This window comes from Lagopus leucura, unplaced genomic scaffold (genome assembly GCF_019238085.1).
Source record: "Lagopus leucura isolate 7727_CA_CO unplaced genomic scaffold, USGS_WTPT01 34541-1_obj-0_obj, whole genome shotgun sequence".
Lineage (NCBI taxonomy): Eukaryota > Metazoa > Chordata > Aves > Galliformes > Phasianidae > Lagopus > Lagopus leucura.
The window spans coordinates 406-6,955 of NW_024967658.1; the positions used below are offsets into that span (position 1 = coordinate 406).

General features: G+C 52.7%; 1 long non-coding RNA gene across 8 annotated transcripts in view; it reads right to left on the reverse strand.

Annotated features, from left to right (window-relative positions):
• LOC122193235 overlaps positions 1-6,504 on the reverse strand; it is a 6,907-nt gene extending 403 nt beyond the window's left edge. Inside the window, exons 1-8 of one of the 8 annotated variants that reach the window (XR_006182852.1) lie at positions 4,774-6,504; positions 3,707-4,260; positions 3,518-3,607; positions 2,025-2,187; positions 1,717-1,930; positions 1,094-1,499; positions 658-757; positions 329-449 (exon numbers count right to left, since the gene is read on the reverse strand). This is a non-coding gene — a long non-coding RNA (uncharacterized LOC122193235). Of the gene's footprint in view, positions 1-328; positions 758-1,093; positions 1,500-1,716; positions 1,931-2,024; positions 2,188-3,517; positions 3,608-3,706; positions 4,261-4,773 lie in introns of all 8 variants that reach the window. The other 7 variants (XR_006182849.1, XR_006182848.1, XR_006182851.1 and 4 more) reach the window with 7 other exon arrangements.
• Between the last annotated feature and the right edge of the window lie 46 nt (positions 6,505-6,550).

Below are 6,550 nucleotides of genomic sequence, written 5' to 3' on the forward strand. Positions count from 1 at the left end.
AAAGAAAGGTCAATGAAAAAGAAATATGGGATTAACTATTTTCATCTAAAAAAATCCTTGCTAAACCTCTCCCCATTGAAAAGGAAGCATGCTGGGCACTGTTAGCAGCAGCTCAGAGAACATCTTACACTGCAAAACGCTGCACATTCTTTTTGTCCACAGGCCCCTCGTTTCTCTAACTGGTGTCAGACTCACTCAAAATACATGCACCAGAACGGCCATTCAGTCCTGCTGAGGTAGGAACCCACTGCTGGGATGTCCCCCAGTCCCATTCCCCGCTATTTCCAGCATCGGGGGGGGGAAAGGAAGAGCAACTGACTTCACCTACCCAGGCTTCTGCATGGCCTCCAATACGGTCTCACACCACAGGGAGAAGCATGGGGGAGTGCTCTGGTGGCTGCAGAAATCAAGGTTGCCCCTACGATGGTGCTTTATAACAACATGCCTTACTGCACACGAGACATGAAAGACAAGGTTAAGGTTAAAAGCCTCCACTCCCCATGGATGTGGCTGTCTGCACAGACAACAGCTGCCTGCTGTCCAGCAGAGTGATGCTCACCCAGCAAAGCTCTCACCAGCAGATGCCTTTCATGGAAACATAAAATTAGCAAGCATGGAAAAGATCTCCAAGATCATCCAGTCCAACTGTCCACCTACCACCAATATTTCCCACTAAGCCACATCCCTCCGGACAACATCTAATGTTTCTTGAACACCTGCACGTCTCTGAGCAGCCCGCTCCAGCGTTGGACCACTCCTGTGGAGAAGCGTTTCTTAACATGCAGCCTCAGTCTCCCCTCGTGCAACTTGAGGCCGTTCCCCCCAGTCCTGTCACTACTTACTTAAGAGAAGAGGACGACCCCCACCTCGACATAATCTCTCTTCAGCTCATTGTAGAGAGGGATAAGGTCTGCCCTGAGCCTCCTCTTCCCCAGACTAAATAATCCCAGCTGCCTCAGCCACCCCCCATAAGACTGGTGCTCTACACCCCTCACAGCTTCACTGCTCTTCTCTGGCAATATCTCGGGGATTCAGTGTCCTTCTTGTAGTCAGGGACCCAGAACTGAACACAGCACTCAAGGTGAGGACTCACCAGAGCTGAGTACAGGGAATGATCACATCCCTGCTCCTGCTGGCTCCAGCCCTTTGCACTGCACTTCCAATCTCAACCATCCCTTCTGTGGTAGCGCTTGCATCCTGACTTAGGGCTGGAGCTCAAGAGCTCAACACAACAGGAAGAACACAGCGTGCAACTGGAAGATGCATCTCAAAGCCGACAAGAGTCAACTCTCTGAACTTGGGCACAACTCACCAACCGAGAGCCAGGCCTTGCCAACTTGACTCATCTGAGCACATCAGAGGGGGCTGCACATCAGACCACAAGCATCCATTGCAATTGCAGCTCCAGGTAGAGAAGAATGCCAATTAACAGGTGTGAATGAATTCACTCACAAGCTGCACAGCGAGTTTGTTCTTCATTAAAAAACCCACGTGGATTCCTAAGCCAAAAAGAGAACAGCAAGAGCTAATAGTGACGGAAGAGGTTCCTGGTCCTAAACCTCATCCTCTTACCCCAGTTTTCCTTGCCTCACACCCTACCCCAACTCCTGGACAATGCCCACAGCCTTAAACTCAGACCTCAGATCCATGAGCTGAACATGAACAAAACTACCCCAGAGCAACAGGATGGCAGACACACAGCAGAAGACAACCAACCTGCAGAAGCAGCTCCGTTGGGGTTGGTCCAGATGTTTGTATGCTCCCTTCCATGGCCCAGGCCAAGCTTGCTGAGCTGCTCCTCCTTTGTGCAGGGGGAGAGCGGTGCAGATGCTACGTGCTGGCTATGCATAGCGTGCCTTTGACTTGATTTTCCTCTCTCCATCTTCCATTAGCAGTAAGCATTTCAAATCTTTCCTCGTGAAAAAATCACCTATGTAAAAAAGAATTGGCAATCTTGCTTTTGAAGTTTCCTTATTTGTACAACTTGATGTTTTAAAGCAGAAGCTCACCTAGCAGTGACCTACCTTAGACAAGCCCAACCTGCAGGGAAAAGTCATTCCTCTGGGTGCAAAGTCTGCAGACACATTTCCAGGGGCAGCAGCCAGCCCACTTCTCAGCACAGCTTTACCAACCACAGAAATCCAGTTGTGCCCGCCGTGCTTTTCTCCCTTCTGAAACACTGCATCGCTGCAAGAAGCAAGAATTAAAATCACAGAACCACAGAATTGGGGTTGCAGGGGACCCCCAGTGATCATTGAGTCCAAGCTCCCTGCAAAATGGACTCCCTACAGCAGGCTGCGCAGGTGGGTGTCCAGGAGGGTCTGGAATATCTCCAGACAAGGAGAAGCCACAGCCTCCCTGGGCAGCCTGTTCCAGTGCTCCATCATCCTTGCTGTGAAAAAGATCCTTTGCATTTTGGTGCAGAACTTCCTGTGCTCCAGTTTGTGGCCATTTCCCCTTCTCCTGTCCCTACAGATTGCTGACAAGAGGTTGGCCGTGTCCTCTGGACTCCCACACTTAACAAATACATAAGCATTAATCAGATCTGCTCTCAGTCTTCTTTCCTCAAGGCTGAACAGACCCAGGTCCCCCAGCCCTTCCAATACTGAGGAGATGCTCCAGGCCCTTTATCATCTTCCTGGCCTTCTGTTGGACTCTCTCCAGGAGATCCTTGTCATTTCTGTACCGTGAAGGGAGCATAGAACTGGATGCAGTACTGCAGGTGAGGCCTGACAAGGGCAGAGCAGAGTGGGAAAATCACCTCCCTTGCTCAGCTGGCCGTGCTCCTTTTCAAGCACCCAGGATGCCATTGGTCTTCTTGGCCAGCAGGGCACACTGCTGGCTCACGGCCGACCTGTTGTCCACCAGGACCCCCAGGTCCTTCTCTGCAGAGCTCCTCTCCAGCCGGTCACGTCCCAGCCTGTACTGATACTTGCGGCCATTCCTTCCCAGGTGCAAGGCTCAACACTTGCTTTTGTTCCACCTCATCTGGTTTGTTTCTGCCCAGCTCCCCAGCCTGAATGGCAGCAACAGGCTTTTGGTGTGCCAACCAAGAGTGAGCACGTTTGTTCTGCCCTGTGCTGGGCTCTCTCTCTCCACCCTGCACATTTGCCTTATTTTGTGCCTGGCTCAATTCAGAACACCCCAAATCTTTATCTTTTCACTCTGCTCTGCAACTTTCTTAGTGGAAGGCAAACAGCTCTTTCACAAGAGGGCTGTAAGTTCAGTAAAGCCAGTACTACATACAGAAAATACTCAAAGCTTCTACAGCACAAACACAATCTCCCCTTCACAACCCGACCCAGCACCAACCCCCGGGAGCACCGCCGCTCACAGCTCTCCAGCCGCACTCTGTGCCACCCATCACCACCACTGAGCTCAGCCAGTAAACCAGTTCTCAGCCCACCTCATCATCCACTCATCTATCCCACACTTTCTCAGCTTTATTACCAGGATGTCACAGGAGACTGTAACAAAACGTTGCTGAAGTCAAGGTAGACAACATCCACTGCAGTACCTGAAATGGTTCATTCCATCCCACTCGGGCTGAAGCTTTGACTCCTTCCAGATGTGTATTAGGACCAGCCTCCTACACGGGATGAGTGCACTGGAAATTCCAGAGGTGGAGTTTGAGCCAACAGCCCACATTCCTTAAGGGGTAACAGAGCAGCAGACAACCCGAGTACACAGTTCTGGAGAAACTTACCCTTGGTTTCAAGAGCGGGCATCTCACCATTCCCAAGTACAGCAACTCAAACAGCACTTCATAGGGTGATACTCCTAAGCCTTTCCTGTGAGTGGTTTGTGTTCTGACAAGGGCTACAGGCAAACACTTTGTCCATGGTAGTTTGGTCTCTAAAACCAATTTTGACAAGTGCTTCTTCAGCATCTGATTGATTCATTCTACATTCCCTGAAGAAGGAGGGTGCCACGGAGTATGGAGCTCCCACTTTATTTCTGAAGTTCTCATCAGCTCCTGTAGAACCTGTGAAGTAAAGAGGCTTCCCTTATCTGAGTCCATATTCTGCACAATCCCACATCTAGAGATTTTGTCGGGATGTAGAGTCCTCAGTGCAGAAGAGACATGGACCTGTTGGATCACATCAGAGGATGGCCACAAAAAAAAAAAAAAAAAAAAACAGAACCAAGGGATCAAACAGCTCTCCTCCAAGGACAGGCTGAGAGAGCTGGGGCTGTTCAGCCCGGAGAAGTGAAGGCTCCAAGGCGACCTGGTAACAGCCTTTCGATACCTAAAGGGAGCTAAAGGAAAGAAGAAGGGAAAACTTAGTTTAGATGTAAGGAAAATGTCTTTTTACAGCAAGGGACAAAGGGAAATGGTTTTAAGTTGAGGGAGGGGAGATTGAGATTGGATGTCAGGGCGAAGTTCTTTACTGTGAGAGCGGTGAGGTGCTGGAACAGCTGCCCAGAGAGGCTGTGATGCCCCATCCACCCCTGGAGGTGTTCAAGGCCAGGTTGGATGGGGCCCTGGGCAGCCTGGGCTGCTGCGAAATGGGGAGGTTGGCGGCCCTGCGTTGGTGGGGGGCTGGAGACTCGTGGGCCTTGAGGCCCCTTCCAACCCAGGACATTCTGTGATTCTGGGCAGTGGAACAGGCTGCACAGAGAGGCGGTGGATGCCCTGTCCCTTCCAAGGTGAGGCGGGATCAGGCCCTGGGCAGCCCGATCGAGCTGTGGATGTCCCTGTTCCTTGTGGGGAGTCGCACTAGATCATCACAAATGGTCCCTTCCAACTCTAAGGAGTCTATGGCACGATACCTGAAGCCGTGAGGCACGACGACACAAAGGACATTGATGGCCTTGTAAGCAATCAGGGCAGGCGGGGAACCCCGTGTGCTCAACAGCTCCAGGAAACTCACAAGCAGTCCAACCAGGAAGATCCACGTCGGCCACAGAGCCTCTCTGTGCCGGCCCCAGCATTCAGCGCACCAGAGGTATTGCTGCATTGCACTGCTGGGTGCCATGGCTGCAGGGCTGCTATGGAACGGGGGGCAGGGATGGAAGGAAGAGGGCTGGGGAGGTTGGGTGGCATCCAGACTGGGAAACTGACAGCATCCCCTGATGGCTGGGATGGAGATATCTGTGGTGATCCAGACACAGCGCTCCAGCAGAGGACGGCCCTTTGTTTCCTATCAATACAAAGCCACATCTGCCAGCACGACAGAAAGAGCCCTGAGAGCCTGGGGGGGTTGGCCACAAGGCGCTCGCAGAGCCGTGCCCTGACACCTGTTGCTGCCGACCAATTCCTAAGGGAGATCTGGGAGAGAACCAGGCCAAACAGGAACTGAATCCTTGTGCTCAGTGCGCTCGAGCAGCGCAGAGCGGACGGCGCTGGGTGAGGATGAAGCAAACGGCCGCTGGGGCCCAGGGCTTTCCTGCAGCTCAGCTCCCAGCCGCATCCACACACCTCGCTCTATCGCCAGCCACGGAGCTCATGGGGCTGCAAGGACAAAGGGCAGGGAGCAGGGCAAGCCCTGGGGACCAACCCCCATTGCATCTCCAAGGGAGCTGCCCACAGCCGGCCCAAAACCCACCCGCATACAAGCAACGCATGAACAAGGGGTTCCTGCCGTTCCAGCGTCCGCCCCACAGATTGCACAGCGCTGGAACCACTAACCAGAGGAGCCCCAGAAACCCTTCGACCCCATTGAGCCGCAAAACAGAAGGAGATCCAACGAGATGCGGAACGGAATTGAAATGCGTGCCCTCAAACAACACTCAGCACAGGTGGAATGAATGCGTGGCACAGGAGACGCAGAGGGGACACAGGCAGAGGACACAGGGAGGACGCGAGGACGCAGAGGGAACGTGTCATAAAATGGGCTGCGGCAATGTGGGAGCAGACGGAGTGAGTTTGGAGGCCCAGGTTGGAGATCCCACAATGAGAATCACGAAAGAGGGAACAGAGACGTCACAAGAAGGTGTTGAGCTTAGAAAGAGTTGCAGAGGAACTCTGCAGAACACAGAATCCCTTTACAGAACAGTGCATCAGCTCCAGGCATTTCTGGAGTCGCAACGCTCAGTCAACCAACCAGCGTCACCTTGAGGCTGACTGAAGCGTTCCCGAAACAGATGAGAGCAAAAGAAAGGAACGTCCATCAGTCCCTCCGTTACCAGTTCAGAGAAAGGCAGAGAACCCCTTGACTGCCCTCAGAGAACAAGTGGAAGGCATCAGAAGCAGAGGCAGAGCTGACAGAGCTACCGTAAACCAGCTTACAATCCCCACAGAAAGGCAGAGATCAAAACCCCAACAGCCATCAAGAAAGAATCGCTGACCTCTTCCCCCGAACCAGAGCTCACCCAGCAATCCACAAGAGGCATCTCCAGGAAGAAACCCTGCCTGTGGGGCTGCCAGCCCTTCAATGAGGCGAGGGAGGGGTGGAGCCAGGCTCAGCCCCATCTGCCCCACGGCTGCATTGCTTCCACCTGTGCAGGCAGGGCTGCACCCCTCACCAGGTGCTCCATCACTGCTTCAGGCTGTGATCTCAAAGTTCCCCTAAAAGCAGGAAGGAAAAAAAGTAAAAAAAAAAAAAAA